The following is an 18,955-nucleotide window of genomic DNA, read 5'->3' as shown; positions in this document are numbered from 1 at the left end:
TCCTGGGCATTTGAATACGTGCCCAGTGTCCACAGTGGTTCCCCTTTTCTAGAGAGGAGAGATTGGAGGAGAGAGGAGAGAGGGAGGGAAGGGGGGCAGAGAGAGAGACAGAAAGAGAGAGAGAGAGAATAGTGTGCTAAGTGTTGGGAATACAAATACAAGCAAACAGTAAGACCATCTATGCCCTCAAGGCACTTAACATTCAAATGGGAGAAGATAACCACCAGCTAGCTACCTGGTGGATTTAAAACCCGGATTTATCATTACTTATTTCCCTAATTCTGGTTCAAACTGTATGGAACTCTAGAGTAGCATGATCCAGGGCCTTGTGTTGAAACAGAACACCCCAAGTCACCACAAAGATAACTCCAAAGAAGACTTAGGACTCAGTCCCTTAAGACATCATGGCTACACCCATGCCTCCAGGTCTGCCTACTCTCTCTCCTCTACATACTCCATTGACTCTATTGCCCAAGCAGAGGCCAGTTTGATCCAAGAAAGAAACCTTCCCAGAAGGTCATGGGCAGGGCAGCGAATCAGAAGACATCTAGGCCAATACCCTAGCGCAAGGTCACACAGGTAGTAACCATCAGAGGTGGATTTGAATCCAGGTCCTTTAACTCAAGAGGCTGCAATCTTTCCACTGAACCACATACTCCTCTTTCTTAAGGCCAAGCCCATGACCACTTTCTCCAGAGCCCAAAAGTGTGGGTACAATCAGTCACTGGTCCCTTCAGTTGTTTTCTGTAGCCCCAGAAAGACAGGAATAGCCAGGGGCCTCTCCAGAGCATTGCACATTTGCCCTCACTGTTCTGTTTTTCCTCCATGCCCAGCAGCATCTTATCTCCCTTCTCCTGCTGCTTCTCCTCTAGTAACTCAGGCTACAGTGAGAGAAGAAACTGTCACCTCTCTTGCTTCTGGGCTGAGAAAGCCTGATTATTACTTCTAAAGAATGGGGAAAAGAAAAGATGATTTCATTAAGATGAGCAAAAGGATCAGCAAGTCCTCAATGAGTGAAAATAATTCCAAGGGCCTCTCCCCTTTTCCATCACTATCATGTGGAGCCTGGGTCTATAGAGGGTTTCTACATTGCTATTAGCCAGATGCTTCCATGCCTTTCTATTTCAGCCTTTCAATACACAAATAGTACTGACAATGTTCATATCTTACATTGGCAGAGCACCTCTTACTTTGCACAGTGCATTCTTAGTTGTGGTCTCACTTAACCCTCAAGCATTGTCATCTTCCTTTTCCAAGAGAGGGGACCAAGTGTCAGAAAGATTAAGTGATTTGCTGCAAGTTCTATCTGGAATTCTGATTGCCCAATTCATGGCTCTCAGCAACAGAATATGCTACCTCATGGGTACATCTTTAGACTAAACCCCTAGTAGTATTTTTCTTTGTTAAAAAGTCCATTAATTTGACACAACTATTGTTATTGTTGCTTGTTTTTCATTTTTGAAGAGAACCGATGATATCACAGGGTGATGTCTGTACTTTCCAGTGAATTGGCTTTAAGTGAGGCAGAGCTGCACAAAATCATCAGCCTCTCTCTTCCAGAGTCATCCAAGTCCAGTGGCAAGACAAAAGTCAGGATGACTGACAATGGACCAGGATTCAGTGGGTGACTTTGGTGTCTTCAATGTCTGACCAAGTGCTAAGCACTCCACAATGCCTGCTTCAGCTGCCTTCATAACGGTTGGAATAAATTGTTCTCATCTGACCATTCTGCTGGAGGAAGTCTTCACATGCTTGGGGTAGACACCTTCCCTTACTCACCCACAGGTTTGAGGCTATCTGTTAGCCTCAGCTTTGTTTAGCCCATCTGCCCACATGGTTTTACTGGGGTATTGCCGCTACACACACTATGGTTCTTGAAGCCACAGGGGAGAGTTGAGTGTCAGGTAGACACCAAAGGTGGATGAGCAGCCTTACACCAGTCCTTCTTGAACATTCCATACCCCAGACACAACTACATTAAGCATAGAAAGCATAGAAATTTCAAATAGGGTTGCATCAACTCTGCTCTGAAACAGAGGAAAAAATAGTCTTCATTTCCACATAGCAATATTATTGATTCCATAATGGACCAGACCCATGATTTAATTGGTGTAAAGCACTACCCTTACCAATGTAAAGCACTACCTACATTTAAATCTATGGTCATAGTGTTTCCGGAGGCACAGACAGGTTAAGTGACTAGGCTGGGTGAGAGGTAGAATTAGAACCAACCCTTTTACTGACTACTGGGCCAGCCGCCTCTCTGTTCTGTGACAGCATACTGAACATCGTTACTCTTGAGCTTTCATAATTAGACAGCATTTGCTCTGGACGCATGTGCCAGTGCATAGTGCATATGCAATATGACCAATGCATAGTGCAATATGACCAATTCTGTGTCTTTGCCTTCTATACCTCTTTCACTGACCTCTTCCTCTTCACTCTGAAAATAGTAATCAAATGAACCAAGATATTTCTTTCTGGCCACACTCCCTTCCCCCTATACAGATTGTTTTCTCCTATTAGAACTTAAGCTCCTTGAGGCTAAGGGCTATCTTGCTTGCTTGTACTTGCTGTGTCTGGCACATAGTAAAGCACTTAACAGATGTGTTTTCATTTATTAATTCATTTGTTCACTCTTCTCTTGTGCAGTTCAAATTCATATGTTTTCCTGGACGTTTGAAATTGCTTCCCATTGGATTTGAATTTCTCAGTATTAGCTAGCTGTGCCTACTGAGAGAACCTCAATCTTGGCTTCCCTAAAGACAAGTAGGTATCCTAAACTGAGCTTCTGGCTTTGTGACAACAAAGACTGTGTTTTTAGATTTCGTGATGGTGACTGGTAGTTACTCCGGTAATCTGTATGACCTATCAAAGTCTCAATTTGGACATAGCCTTTCATGCCTTCTCTTTCACTGCGACTCTGTTTTCCTTTGCTAACTGGTTCTTCATCAGTCTTGGCAGCTGCAGGCAGCTAGGGCGGGTGCATGGAGGCCTGCATAGAAGCCTGTTCCTCAAGGGCCAGCAATGATTCATCACTGTCAGATTCTGTTGGGGGCCTGGAAAGAAAACTTGGCTATGAGATGTTAGCAGCAAGTGAGCAAGAGGGATTATCATCTGTGCCCAAGTTGGGGAAGCCCATCCTTGTTTTCCATGGAGATTTTGTCTTTCCCTTCTGCCCTCAGCTGACTCCTAAAGGAGTCTTGCAGGGGCAGGTTAGTTAGGGATCTCAGGCATGCCTGACAACTATCAATACATAGTCAGGATTTCATCTTAGCCTGGAGCACACTAACTAGTATCTTTGTTGCTGGTTGTTCCCAGCAAAGAAGTCATCAATCTTTCATCTATGCTCCAGGCATCTGGACAACTTGTCCCCTAATCAATCTCTACTCCACCCCACTTCTGAGGCTGAATGCTGAACAGAAAGATGACCACAGCTTAAGCATTGAAGGAGAAGCCACACTGAAAATTTCCTTAGGGAATGGTAATGTTAATCACCTACCCTTCAAATTAATCAATCAGTCAGTCAATAAGCATTTAAAGTGCCCACTACATGCTAAGTATTTGGGAAATACAAAAACCAAAACTGGTCCTCTCTTCCAAGAGAAACTCATACAAAGTACACTGCCCTTCCCCTGTCTCCTTCCCTCCCTTTATATCCTTTCTCCTTTACTCTTTCCCCCTTCCCTTCCTGCATTCTTCTTCTACCCTAACCCTTTTCTCTTCCTCCCTAACTCCTTTCTTTATAAGATCATAACTTTAGAGCATAAAGAGGCCTTACAGGTCACTGGGGGCAAATGCTTTATTTAACCGATGCAAAGAGCAAAATAATGAGACAATTGAGGCGGTAAGTGAATTAATTGTCTAATATCACACAAAGTGGCAATACCAGAGTTTGAACCTAGGTCCTCTCCCTCTAAATGCAGACACCTGCCACTGCACTGTGCTTTGCTGTCCCTTCCTCCCATTCTTCTCCAGCTGTGGAACAAATCCCAGTGGAAGAAGTATAGACTTCGGGGCACTTCTAAACTCAAGAGGTTGCTGATGAATATTTTCAATCCTCTTTTGCTGACCCAGAGATAGTTTTGTTCTGGGACACTCCCAGACTAGTCATTTTCACCCCTGCTTTCCTTTTAAATTCTATTTATCCCAGGCTGTTCTCTAATTTTTTCAGGCGCCCAGATTCATCTGCTCTTCTTGTCCCCTGCTTTCCCTTCCCTGTGAGGGCTTTAATCTTTGCTGGGTTGAATCTATGAATGTGTGACATCCCTGACTCTGTCGTGAAATGAGAATTAATTAGATTCTAATTACTCTCTCTGTGCTGTTTCTGTTTCACTCTCTTGTTAGGTTAGCCTAACATCTTTGTTGTCAGCTGGGTACTCAGCCCATTAAGAGAGATTCGAGTTCAGCTGGAGACAGGCAGTTACAAAGAGAACTGCTCTTACCTTCCACTGGGATTTTGTTATGAGCTGCTGTATCAGCAGATTCAGGCAACAGTCACATTCAAAGCTATGCACCTTTTATCTCTTCTCCCACCCCACCCCAATTCAATTCAACTCAATTCAATTCAACAAGTAATTATTAAGTACCCATTACTGCAAGGCTCTGTGTTGGATGCTGGTTATAAAAAGACAAAAAATAAAACTGTCCTTGCCTAAGACAGATGACACATACTCGGATAATTAAGTAGAAAGTAATTGCTAACATCTTGGTGGTGGGGCATCCATGGACAAAGTTATATTTGAGCTGAGTTTTGAAGGAAAGAAAACAAGGGGTTCCAAGAGGAAAAGGTGAAGAGGGACAATATTTGAGATTTGAGGCATGAAGCACGGAATGTCCACAATAATGCCCCAGTGTCAAGGATACAAGAGATGTGTTCTCTATAATCAAAGAATTTTAGAGTCTGGTTGGAAAGAAAAACATATGTAAATAAAGCTGTAACTAGTGCAAGACAGAATTTTTTTTTCTCAGCTCACTGACAGGTGCTATTATTATTTCCACTTTACACATGAGGAAACTGAGGCTGAGAATGATTAAGTGACTTGCCCAAGGTCATACAGTTATTAAGTGGCCAGAAGGGATAAAGGGAAGGGAATAGAAGGAAAAGGAGAGGTTCCTCATGTGTAAGATGGGGGTAATAAAACTTACTACATCACAGAATGGTTGTGAAGAAAGTACAATGTTAGCATCAAAGTAATATACAAATATGAGTTATTCTTGTTATTGGACAAAGAATGACTACTTAAATCCATCAACATGTTCTTTGTCTCTGAGCCTCTTTCCAGCTGAGCCCTGCCCAAGATGCTTTGGAAACAGATTTGGAACTTGCAGCTACTAGGGTCCATCTGGATTTCTTTTTAAATTGGGGAAATCTTCCAGATGTTCCTTCTGAGCCTGAAAAGTTGTGTGTTCTCTATACTTGTCACCAACTTCAGGATTGAGAAGTTTAACTCAAAACTTAAAAAAAAAAAAGTTTAACTCAAAGCCGTATCTAGTGGAGCAAGCAGAATACTAAGTACTCCATCAAATTGGAAAAGGATTGGTTCAGACTGGAGTGATGAGTGCCCATTCAATTCATTGACTTACAGACTCAGAATTTTCAAGTTTGGCGTGATCTTAGAGTTCATCAAATAGATGTGATCTTTCAGTCCCTGAACCCCCTATAATTTCTATCTCTCTTCTGCACTTATCACACCCTGCTGTGTATTACAGTTACTTGTGTACGTGTCTTATCTCTTCCATTTAATTATAAGGTCCTTAAGGGTAGCAACTGTGTGGATTCATTTTTTTACCTACATGTCTCCCATAGCGCCTAGCAAATAGCAAGCACTTAATATATATTTGTTGACTCGTTGCCCTGGAGAAGAGATAGTGAAACATGCTTCTTTACTCTTGGTAAAGGGTAGAGTACTATAGATGCAACATGTATGTCCTATCAGATACAGTCATTTGGGGGGGGTTGGGGATTGATTTTTCCAATAAGGTACTGTTCAATGGTGGAGGGTGTGGTGGGAGGTGTCTTTGATTACTTGGCATAGAAACAAAATGCAACCATGAAATTTTAAAAAAAAGAATATATGTATATACATATGTATGCATATGTATGTAAATTTGTCTAATTTAATTTTCTAAACCTAGTCCAACACCCTAATTTGACCAACAAGGAAAATGAGACCAAGCCCAAGGTCTTAAAGCTAGTAAGCAGCAGACTCAGGGCCAGGTCTCTTGACTTTCACACCAGTGCTCTTTTCATTATGTGACCAATTCAATTTAATTTGATCCAAACACTGTGAGTTTACAATTTTGTAAGAAGTTAAGATTCATGCTGGAGTAGTGAATTAGTAAACAACTGTGATTTAGTGCCAGTGGGAGTGATGAGGCCATTAAGGGCTTTAAGGTGCTTCCAGGAAAGGAAGAGATCATCAGTAAGCTAGAGCACCTGCAGGCTTCCGGCAAGGTGAGATTTAAGCTGGACTTCAAATGGTAGGCAGTATTTAGATGAGGGGAGAGGAAAGAAGTCATTCCAGGTAAGGGAGAGGCAATACAGGGAGATAAAAAGCATGGTGTACTCCAAAAACAGTGAAGAGACTGGTCTGACTGAAGTGGAGGATGAATGTTGAGTCATCTAATATAGAAGTCATATGGATTCCTTTATAATATTCCTCTATAATGATCTGCTCTTTGTCCCATCATTCTCAGAAATGCTCCGATTTTCCTAATATAGCATGCTGCATCTGAAAGAAAACATAGTAAGAGGCAACCATGGCAAAGTGAAGACTTGGAGTCAGAGAGCCTGGGTTTGAGCCATGGTTCTGCCTGTTTGAGCAAACAAATCACTTAATCTCTCTGAGTCTCAGTTTTCTCATCTATAAAATGGAAGGAGTAGAGCTAGAAGATCCCTATGGTCAATTCCAGATCAAAATCTGATGATCCTAAAGACTGAAAGAAAACTGAAGAACACATTTTTTTGAATGAATTTTCCCCCTTCCCCAGAGAAATGAAGGGGTTTACCCAAGGTTTCTCAGTATCAATGTCAGAGCCACTGAGTGGCTTAGGACAATCAGATCACAGGATTGAACCCAGGTCTTCTGACTCTAAGATCAATGCTCTTTCCACCACCACATTACAGCAGTGTTTCCCAATCAGGCACTGGGACATAATGCTCTGCCAAGACATCCCTGGGATGTTGAGGAAAGCATAGCATTGTCCACAGTGGTGACTCCTATACCGTCCCCCTAAGCACTGCTGCCCACATGTTCTGCTTCCTTTCCATCTCCCTGGAGCCCTATTACTCCCTAAATACCTTAAGGATGGACCAACTAAGCCTACCAGCCCCTGGCCACCAAACCCACATTGTGTGGGCAGGAGCTCTTCTTCTTCTCTTTTTTGCCATCATGACAGTCTCAGTGGGTGGTAGCATCTGTAAGTGCCTGGCTACCTCCTGAGACAAGGGAAGCAGGCAGGTACTAAGGGTCAGAGTCAGGTCAGGAGTTGGCACCAAGTAAGGATAAACAAGCACCAAGGTCAGGACACATTGGAAGTCAGAACCAGTGCACAGACTAGAGGTAGATGAGTTCAATGTCAACACTTGGGCAGTGAGAAAATGTAGAAGTCAGGCAGATTATCAGGAAGTGGGAAGTTCCTAGGATCATAGAATTTAGAGCTGGAAGAGACTTTAGAGAGTATGTAATGAAATTCTTCTTTATTGATAAGTAAACTGAGGTCCAGAGAGACCTAGAAGTACACAGGTAAAAAGTAACAGAATTGGGGGCAGCTAGGTGGCGCAGTGGGTAGAGCACTAGCCCTGAAGTCGGGAGGACCTGAGTTCAAATCCGACCTCAGACCAACCACTTGACACTTACTAGCTGTGTGACCCTGGGCAAGTCACTTAACCCCAATTGCTTAAAAAAAATTTTTTTTAAAGTAACAGAATTGACATTCAAACCCAAGTCATCTGACAGTCCAGTGTTCTTTCCACTATACCATTCTATCAACAAATGTAGGTAAGGGTAAGAATAAAATAACTAGAGAATCAGGGATGGCCACATATAGCTTGATAGCTTAAGCAGATAGATTGTGACCCTGACTCTAAATGATTCCTCCCAGGAGAACATTGTATACAACAGCCATGTTGTGCAATGACCAACTTTGATAGACTTAGCTCTTCTCAGCAATGCAATGATCAATTCCAGAAGTCTCATGATGGAAAATGCTATCCATATCCAGAGAAAGAACTATGGAGTCCGAATGCAGATCGAAGCATACTATTTTTTCTTTTTTCTTTCTTTTTTTGTGGTTTTTCCCTTTGGCTCTGATTCTTCTTTTACAACATGACTAATGTGGAAATATATTTAATATGATTTACATGTATAGTTTTTATCAGATTGCTTACCCCCTTGGGGAGGGGGAGGGAAGGGATGGAGGGAGAGAAAAAAATTTGGAACTCAAAATCTTATAAAAGTGATTGTTGAAAACTATCTTTACATGTGATTGGAAAAAATTAAAATACTACTGAGTGGGAGAAAAAAATAAACGATTCCATCTCCTCTCTAGTTCTGACTAGAATCTATCACTGTGTGAGAACCTGGGCTCCTTCAGGGAAGACAGTTGGAAATAACTGACTGGCATGAAGATTGTAGAAATGGAGAGCAGCTGTGGTTTCTATAAGAGGTAATTTCTGACAACAGGGCACCACATTCTTTTCAGAGACTCTCCTTTCTAATGGCACCTGCCTTTACACTCAGCCCAATTCCTTAAGTATTTATTGAATGTGGATGCATTTGGTCAATAGCGGTCTTAAAAAAAAATGACTGGCTCAGTGTGACATGGATAGATATCTGATTCAGGGATCTGTCCCCAAAGGACACAGCAATTTCTATCTTTATGGAGTATAGGAGAACCATGCCTGCACTGCACATGCCTAGCAAGGGGAGAGAAAATTAGGATTTAGAAACATTGACTCACTGGGGCTTGGTGCCCTCTCCTTCAATCTCTTATGTTTAAGTAGGGTATTGGGATCAAATTATATAAAGTGATATAATATCAAAGCTGGAGCCTGCTTATACAAGCTCAAGACATCAAATCGTTAAATTTTCAGTGTGAGCATTTATACCTCAGAAATTGACAAACTATAGATCAAGGCTTGATTTGTTTTGTTGATTGTCTAGATTTAAGAAAATGATGGAGAAAATATTCATATTGCAGATTAAATTTAGAAGTATGTCCTGCATACATTTTCTCTTCTCCCTCCCCCAAGTGATCTGGTTGTTAAACATTTATCAACACACCCCTGATGAAATCTATCTACCATATATTAAATATTGGTGGTCTTGAAGTAGAAGGAGTTTAAAATAAAAGCTATTTCTTCATGATTACTCTCAGAGGGAGGGCAGCTTAGCTTACTTTTTGTCCACTTAAAATAAAACATGCCTCCCCAGTCACCACTTCTCTATATATATTGTCTCTCATTTCTATTACTTTGTAGTGCATATAGATTTTGGAGGTCCTTATTCCAACTTACAGTGACATTGCCAAGGCAGGTCCTTAGAGGGCAGCTACATGTCCCTTTTAAGGTCCTAGGGATAATTTTGCAGAGTTAAGGATATCTAATGATATTGGTTCAATCCCCCATTCTGGTATTTCCCTCCAATGTCAATCTCCAGGGCTAGTTAATATCTTTTTGATATAACTAATACCACTGATTAGTAACCCACTTTCAATTTAGCCAGTTGATATCTCTTTGATACCATGAATAAGCAAGTAGCACCAATTAGCTTTTACAAGGGAATATTCACTGAGAAAATAGTACAAGCATAGAAGTACAAACATCCCCCTGAACTGGGGGCACACTGTTCTCTCTACTGCTTCAGTTCCTGGGTACAGAAGGCTCAAGCTCAAAACAGTAACTGCAAAACATTTGCCCCACCAATGTTCTGAATGAGAAATAGCTGTTGGAATGGCTCCCTTGTTTGCAGGACAACATAATATCTCAGCTCTAGGGTCGATTTATTGTTGGAATGACTCCCACGGGTTGTTCCTCAGGGCTGCACTGGTGTTTTACCTGGCTCAGCAGACAAACAATAATGAGTCAGTCAATAAACATTTTTTAAGCACCTACTATGTGCCAGGCACTATGCTGCATACATAGTGGCTACAGCAGTCTCAACCATGGGCTCCTCCAATCTTTCAGATCTCATAAAGTCATTCTATTTCCAATATTCTTTCACCTAAGAAAAAGAAAGAATGCACACAACGAGAGGAGAGGGACCTAGGTACTATATGGCCAGGTGGTGAACAGATCAAGGAGGAGATACCCCATTCAGAAATTGCCAACATTTTTTCATCCTCCCTCAAATTGCCTGGGTGAAAGAGATGATTTGTCTAGTTAATACCTTTTGTATGCACACTCAGTTCAGGTTCAGCAACTTTTCTTCACTGTGAAATAATTAAATAGGAAACAGTCATAGAATCCCTACACATGCTCGGAAAGCCAGGCTCCTCCACTCTACATCATCTTATACTACCAGAAGCAGGTTTATTAATCACCCACAGGGATCCATATTCCCAGGTCTCAGACCTTATTGGCTAGTTTGCTTACATTTATTACCTGTGTGATCTTGGCTGAATCACTTAACCTCTCTAGGCTTCAATTTCCTCATATTCAAAGTGAAAGGATTGGACTAGATGATCTCTAAGGCATCTTCTAGCTCTATACCTATGATCTTTAGCCCTATTAGATTTTAAGTTTCTTAAGGACTGGAATTGTTTTACTATTAACAAAGCACTTAGCATATAGTAAGTGCTTAATAAGTGTAATTTTTTTCATCCACTGAGCTTCACGAAAACCCTGTGAGTTAAGTATTAAAGATATTATCATTGACATTTTATAAGTGAGAGAACCGAGGCTCAGAGATGTTAAATTACTTGTCTATGTTCATGCAGCTAATAAGGCGTCAATAACCTATCTACTACTCCATGATGTACCTACTTTGTGCCCAGAACCAGTCCAGTTACTATGGGGTAAACCCAAAGAATCATAGAATGATATCCCTACACTAAAGAGCATTCCAGGTAAGGAAGTTATTGTGGATAAGGTCAAAAAGGTAGAAATTATCATGAACTGTGCAGTCAGTCAATAAACATTTATTAAGTGCCTATCATATACCCAGGCACTATGTTAAGTGCTAGGAATACAAAGGCAAAGAGAGTACCTGGCCTCAAGGAGCTCACAATCTAATGTGCAAGGGAGGATATGAGAGGTCCAAAGTTTAGTTGACTATAAAAGCTCCCCTAGAAGGAGAAAAAGTTGGTAAGTTCTGGACTAGATGTTGCCATCATTTAGTTCAGTAGAAGATAGAGCCCCATTGGACCGAAGGCAGGGGAAAGGGGGAGAGGAGGAGAGCATTAGGGAAACAGGAGAGAATAAGAGGGGAAGGGAGAGGGGGAAAGAAGGAGAAAAGGGAGGGATGGAGAGAATGAGAATTTACTTATTGCTCAGGGAATAAGGTAGGCTTGGGAGAAAGGACTCAGGAAATAACACGTATGCAGTAGAAACAATATCTTAAACCCTCTTACCATGCAAGTTAGGGTGGTTTTTCCCAAAAGGTATTGAGACATTCACATTTGGGCTGCTCAGGAAACCAGCGGTTGATATCACTTCCTCATCACCTAAGTACAAAGTAGTCAATGAGAAGCTGGAGAGGCTCTCAGTGCTTAGATAGGTGAACCATGATGGGAGGTTTGAACAACTGAATAAACTCAAGGTGTCCTCAGTGACTGTCCTTGTTGAATATCCTTCTGCTATGGCTAAATAAATCTGCTCATGTTAACTGTTGAGTGACCTATAAGCATTTTGTTTCATTCCAATGTCAAACCTAAACTACCAGAAGAAAAAAAAGTGGAAAAGGTAGTTTGGTTAAAAAAAAAACACAAAAAGTAAGGCTAAGCACATCCCAGACCTCAGAGACCCACATCAGGAAGTGTGGCCATGACCTCTGTAAAACCATCCTTACTGTCCTTGTCAGAAATAGGACCTTGCACTCCAGGAACTGTGTAACTAACTGGGGTCGAACATTTTAGATGAACTTGTATGTTCAACCACATCATATTTGATTGAGCCAGTTGAGTTTGTGACCTCTGTCTGTTGCAAATCACAGGAGAGGAAAGTAGAGAACCAGCTAAATCCTTACCCATCATTCAAGACCCACTGTCTGTCTCTTGGGACCCCAACAGATAATTTTTTTTTCCTTGTGTCCTACATGAATATAGAGCTTCACTTTCCAGGTTTTCTATCTGGTATGGTTCTTGTCCTTTGTTTTCAAAGAGGACCAAAATAACATCACTATGTTGGGGTTAAGGTACAGTGGGTCCAACTGTGGCTGATCAAACCAATAGGAGTTTGGAAGGTTCTACCATAGGTCAGGCACAAATAGTCCACATGAACATTTGGAGTGGAGATGTCACCAAATTTGTGCATCTCATGGTTCTTTTAAGCTACTGTGATTCTGCTTCACTTAAAGAGATAATTCCTTCTTTGACGTAAGCATACCATTCTGGGTGGTCCTTTGCCAGTGTCTCCCATGACATGCAATTGATTTCAAAGTTTTTCAGAAAAAGTTCTTCTTCAAAGTTCTTCAGCTCTTCAGGTCCTTCAGGAGGAACTCTATTATAGACAAGCTTAGTATTAATCTCTTTTGGACCTTGATTGGCTTCTCCATAAAAGGGACAGAGTTATAGTTTAGTGTAAAAAAACATTGGCATTGAAGTCACAGAATCATATAATCTTTAAGTTGAAAAAGAACTTGGATCATCTTTTTGATCCAACCTGTACATGGATATGAATTGCTTCTAATAATGATAATAGCTTGATGATGATATAATAATGTAATATAACAATATAATATAATAAATAATGATATAGCATTGATATAGCACCTATTATGTGCCAGTACTTTACAAATGTTACTTCATTTGATCCTCACAACAACTCTGGGATGTAGGTACTATTATTAGCCCCATTGTATAGCTGAGGAAATTGAGTTAAATGGAGCTTAAGTAACTCAATGACACACAGCTAGTAAATATGAAGGCAAGATTTGAACTCAGGACTTCTTGATTTTGTATCCACTGAGCCACCTAATTGCTATTCCTAACAAGTGGTCATCTAGCTTCTACTTAAAAGTCCTCCAGTAATGGGAAACCTACTACCTCCTGAAGTAGCCTGGTTTACTTTTGGTCACTCTAATAGAAAGTTTTTTCATACATTCATGAGAAATATGCCTCCAAGCAACTTTAATTCAACTAGCATTTACTAAGTGCCTACTATATACAAGGTACCGTGCCAAGAAAAAAGTAAAAACAGTCCCTGACTTCAGGGAGCTTACATTCTGGAGCAGTGCTGGGGTGGGGGGAAGAGGAGGAAGAGGAGAAAGAGGAGAAGAGGACAAAGGATTAAGGGCCTAAATTCCTAGAAGAGACAGAAGGCTATGGCATCAAAGATACAACTGGAAGGGTTGGCCTTGGCAAGGAAATGACCTACATCTTAATCAGAGACTGGAGGAAAGGAGCGAATTAGGAAGAAGTTAGAAGAATTTTGAGATGTAGATTAAGAGAGAAGAAAGCGCTCATAACAGATAGACTATAAGCAAAGTAGGAGTTGGATTCTTCTTTTGAAAGAGAGGGAGAGGGAAAGGGATAGAATAGAAGGCTTGAGGAGAGGGAGAGAAGGTTTGGAATAGCTACTATGGGGAATCTGATATCCATCACAGAAGAATAAGAGATTTGCTGTGCAGAAGGAAAGGTTCAGTTGAGATTTAGAAAATATAAATTTATGTAGAGCTGTGACTTCCTCCAACAACATTGAAGCAGGAGTGGAGAAAATATGTGGCAGCCCAGGGTCATGGTTTGGCAAGGCATGAGTGGTCACTGGATAAGGGACAAGGGATTCAAGGGTTGAGGACTGGTTAACAATAAGGTTAAGAATACTAAGGCAGGAAAGTGAGGCCAGAGTGTGAATGATGGGTTGGGTGAGCAGAGGCAGATGGTTTACTCTTACTAGGGGTAAGGGTAAGGAGAAAGAATGGGTCAGGGACAGCTAAATGGCAAAACCAATAGGACTTGGAGTCAGGAAGACCTGAATTTGATTCTTGTCTCAGACCCTTATTAGTTATGTGAACTTAGGCAAGTCACTAAACTTCTCTGCCCCAATTGTTTCACCTACATAATGGGGATAATGATAGCACTTATCTCCCAGGGTTGATCTAAGGATCCAGTGAGAAAGCATATGTAAAATACCTAGTAAACCCAAAGTACTATATAAATGCTAGCTATTACTACTACTACTAATAATAATAGGAGTGAGGCAAAAGAAGGGACCTAACCACTGTTACTATTTTAGCATAATTCCAGATTGCTTTACAGAATGACTGGATTAATTCACAGCTTCCCTAGCAATATATTTGTGTATTTGTTTTCCCACATCTCCTCCAGCATTGACTATTACCATTTTTTGTCATCTCGCCAGTTGGCAAGAAATCTCAGAATTGTTTTAATTTAATTATAGTCATTAATAGTTTTCAATTCTTTTGCAAACTTGTTTATTCCTATTTTAGACCATTTACCAATTGAGAAATGGCTCTTGATCTTAACATATTTGTGTTAATTTCCAATACATCTTAGCTATCAGACTTCTGTTGGAGATATTTGATATACAGACTTTTTTTTTTCCCCACTTGATTATTTCTCTTCTAATTCTATTTCACTCTCATTCAAAAGTTTTTAGAATGTTATGTAATTGAAATCATCTATTTCTCCTTTTGTGACCACCTCTCTCCTTTACTTGGTAAGAAGTCCTCTCCATTGCCATAGGTGTGAATAGCCCCCCTTTGTTTTTTATCTGTTTTTAAAAAGTAATTTGATATTCAGTATTTAAGTCACATAGCCATTGTTGTATATAGTGTAAGATGCTAGTATAAACCTAATTTCTGTAAAACTCCTTTGCAGTTCTCTCAGCAGTGCTTGGCAGTTTGGGAGTCTTTTCTATGGTAATCTGTATTCTTGGGTTCATTTAAAAAAAACAAACAAATAGGCTACTGGTTTTTTTATTATTGTTTTGGGTTCTTGCTTATCTTTTCTCTTTCATAAATATGCTTCTCTTTCTCTCTCTCTTTTTTTTTTTTGCTGAGGCAATCAGGGTTAAGTGACTTAGCTAGGGTCACACAGCTAGTAAGTGTGAAGTGTCTGAGGTCACATTTGAACTTAGGACCTCCTGACTCCAAGGCCAGAGCTCTATCCGCTGCACCACCTAGCTGCCCCTGCTTCTCTCTTTATTAACCCATAACAAAAGTGGTTATTGCTTTATGATAGAATCTGAGGCCTATGCCCCTTTATTCCTTCCTACTTTAAAAAAATTATTCCTCTAGATTTTTTGTTCCTCCAAATGAATCTTGCTAATATGGTATTTAATTCGATGAAAGTATTGCCTTGGTAATTTGATAGGTATAACAATAAATCTGTAAATTAATCTGTCATTTCCCTGTTCTGAATGAACTCAGCATCCTGCAATTCTCTTTAATGCTTGGAAAAAGCATTCTTGTGCCCTAGTTAAAGTTTGAAAATTGTGTCCTCTAGATGTTAACAATCTTGAGAAACCTTTGGCCTTTACTATAATCCATGTGAATTGATACCACACAATACTTACACACCATGGATAATAGAAAGTTCTGACATTAAAAATGCATGCAGATGGGGCCGGATAGAGCACCAGCTTTGGAGTCAGGAGTTCAAATCTGGCCTCAGACACTTGACCCTAGCTGTGTGACCCTAGGCAAGTCACTTAACCCCAATTGCCTCACCAAAAAAACCCAAAAACCAAAAACCAAAAAACATGCAATTATTAAATGTGATATTTAAAAATATCTCACATTGCATCTTCTCTCCCTGGCCTGGCCTAGGAAAGGAACAACTTTTCTGTTTGGGTCTCAGGTCCACCACTCCATTCACATAAGGCTTAGTAACATAGTTCTCTGCAGATAGGTCTTATCTATCCTGTAGTGAACAGTTGGGTGGTGCCATAGTGGGTAGAGTGCTGGACCTGGAATCAGGAAGACTCATCTTCCTGAGTTCAGATCTGGCTTCAGACACTTACTAGCTGTGTGACCTTGGGCTAGTCACTTAACCCTGCTTTTCTCATCTGTAAATGAGCTGGAGAAGGAAAGGCCAAACTATATAGTGGGGAAAGCTCCTTGAGGGCAGAGCTTCTTTCTCCTGACAGTTGTTATTTAATTATTTTCTCATTTGTTCATTCACCCCCCCCCCAACAGTGCCTACCCATGGGTCTGGACACTAAGAAATAGTACTAAACATTCAATATATTCTTTGACTTGCATTCATTTGAATTTAAACAGTTTTGTTTACAACAAATTCAACCCGGGAGGCAATCCTATACTAGTGCTTTCCTGTCAATCATGCTCCACAACAAAAGAATGTGATTGCCTGCTCTTTGCTATGTAGATGAAAACTAGGAGAGAACTACTCCTTAATTAACCCTTCCAGAGGTTATCTTCTTCATAATCCAGATTTGGAATGGACTTTACATATGTAATTCAATCTCTCAATCTATAGGGAAGGGACCCAAGGCCCAGAGATTTGAAGCTGCTGGTCTAACATCACTCAATAAATACCAGTGTTGAGATTTAGACCTACGCCTCTGACTTCAAGTCCACTTCCTCTACCCACTATTTGTTGTTGTTGTTGTTCAGTTGTTTTCAATCATGTCCTACTCACTGTGACCCCATTTGGAGTTTTCTTGGCAAAGATTCTGGACTGGTTTGCCATTTCCTTCTTCAGCTCATTTTACAGATAAGAAAACTGAGGCAAACAGAGTTAAATGACTTGCTCAGGGTCACACAGCCAGTCAGTATCTGAGGCTAGATTTGAATTCAGGAAGATGAGCCTTCCCGACTCCCGACACTCTATCTACTGTGCCACCTAGCTGCTGCTACCCACTATGTCATACTGCTTTTCAGAGAACATTGAACCCCAAACTGGTCCTGCCCTCCTCTCCTTATAGTAGGGGATGTGCACTTAGGCCCAAACTATAGTTTGTTCAAGGTCAATCCAAATATTGTATCTAGTTATCTCTTTCCCTGACCACTATAATGAACAATTTTTGAACCTGGAACAAGAGATGAAAAAAGCACTTTCAAAAGGAGGTGTGGGAAGAGTGGTGGAGAGGCTGCTGCTAAGAAGGCAGCAGAAGTGTGGGGGAGCAAGGCAGGCCAAGCCAGGGACTAGCTAACTTGAGATACAGTCAACAGGAAGAAACTGCCAACTGTGAGATCCCAATTTTTACTAATTACTGTTGCTAACTAGGTGGGAAGTGCAATTAATCCTCTAGTACTGAAGGCAAGAAAGAAAAAGAGAAATAGTGTGCTTCTGTCTGTATTCAGAGGACATCAATTCTTTCTCTAGAAGAGGACAGCATTTTTCATCATGACTTTTGTCTTGGATCATTGTATTGCTGAGAATAGCTAAGTCATTCACAATTCTTCATCATACGATATTGCTGTTACTGTGTACAATGTTCTCCTGGTTCTGCTTATTTCACTTTGTATCAGTTCATGTCAGTCTTTCCACTTTTTTTTGTCCCTGAAATCATTCTGCTTGTCATTTCTTACAGCACAATAGTATTCCATCATATCTTATACCACAATCATATACCACAACTTGCTCAGCCATTCTCCAATTGATGGACACCCCTCAATTTCCAATTCTCAGCCACCACAAAAAGAGCTACTAGAAATATTTTTGTACAAATAGGTTCTTCCTCCCACACCTTTTTTTTTTTTAATCTCTTTGGGATACAGACCCAGTGATGGTATTGCTGGGTCAAAGTGTATACACAGTTTGATTATCCTTTGGGCACAGTTCCAAATTGCTCTCCAGAATGGCTGAATCAGTTCAGAACTCCACCAACAGTGCATTAGTGTCCCAGTTTCCCCACATCCCGTCTAATATTGATCTTTTTTTTTCTTTTTTGTCATATTAGCCAATCTGATGGGTGTGAGGAACCACAGTCTATTTTCTTGGCACATATATGTCTATCTAGGAGCCATACTGCCTTCAGGGTAGGAGGTCTTTGACAAAATGATGAAATCTTTGCTTCTCCAACACCTCCCCAGCCTTTAGTTGTTTAGTTCTGCCCCTTAGAATAGTGACTGTGATCCAGTTACAGCCTCTCCATGGTATGTGTAATGAATCATAAAGCTGGAAGGGACCTGAAAGATCCCTCGAGTTTTTTCAGATAAGGAAACCAAGGCCCAAGGAAGTAAAGAAATGTCCTTAAAAATAGTTTGTTCTCTTAAGAACTGTCTCAACAATCTTGTTTACCCATTTTATTTGCTCAGCAAACTGTCTTAGTTGATAAAGGTGAACTTCAGCCCAGCCCAGGTGGAGTCATAATAAACTTTGATTCAGACCCAGCTAATTCAATTCATCAGCCTACAGGTCTTTACTGAACACTTGCTATGTACCCAGACCTGTGCCAGGAGAAGGGGGAGGAGGAGACCAGTAGACATAGTCCCTTCCCTCAGGGAGCTTAGAGGGAATTAAGCAGGTTTGTTTGCCTGCCCAAGCTGGAATGTTTGCACTACCCCAAGTGTTTGCTGAGCTGTTTTTAGAGTGAAACTTGCTACTTAACACATTCATTCCCCAGGATCTGGGTTGGGGTCCCCATATTACCCTCTTTGAGGACACCAAGTGATTTATAAGTTTGCCTCAAGACCCCAGGCTTTAATCAAAGAATAAAATGTATTCAATGCCATCCAGCTCTGGTCCCTGTGGCATTAGAGGAGGCTCAGCTAATCCTACAGTTAGGCATAAGGTTCTTGGCAAAGCAGACTAGCAAACATTGCTGTGATTGGCCAGTTGGGAAAGATCCAGAGCTCTGCAAACTAGT

General features: G+C 40.8%; 1 long non-coding RNA gene across 1 annotated transcript in view; it reads right to left on the bottom strand.

Annotated features, from left to right (window-relative positions):
• Positions 1-2,948: 2,948 nt before the first annotated feature.
• LOC114035710 overlaps positions 2,949-18,955 on the bottom strand; it is a 45,777-nt gene continuing 29,770 nt past the window's right edge. Inside the window, exons 2-4 of the long non-coding RNA XR_003568247.1 lie at positions 12,548-12,661; positions 11,575-11,667; positions 2,949-3,059 (exon numbers count right to left, since the gene is read on the bottom strand). This is a non-coding gene — a long non-coding RNA (uncharacterized LOC114035710). The remainder of the gene's footprint in view (positions 3,060-11,574; positions 11,668-12,547; positions 12,662-18,955) is intronic.

The sequence above is a fragment of the Vombatus ursinus genome, unplaced genomic scaffold (assembly GCF_900497805.2).
Source record: "Vombatus ursinus unplaced genomic scaffold, bare-nosed wombat genome assembly UNPS02009205.1, whole genome shotgun sequence".
Lineage (NCBI taxonomy): Eukaryota > Metazoa > Chordata > Mammalia > Diprotodontia > Vombatidae > Vombatus > Vombatus ursinus.
This window is presented reverse-complemented; position numbering and strand designations above follow the sequence as displayed.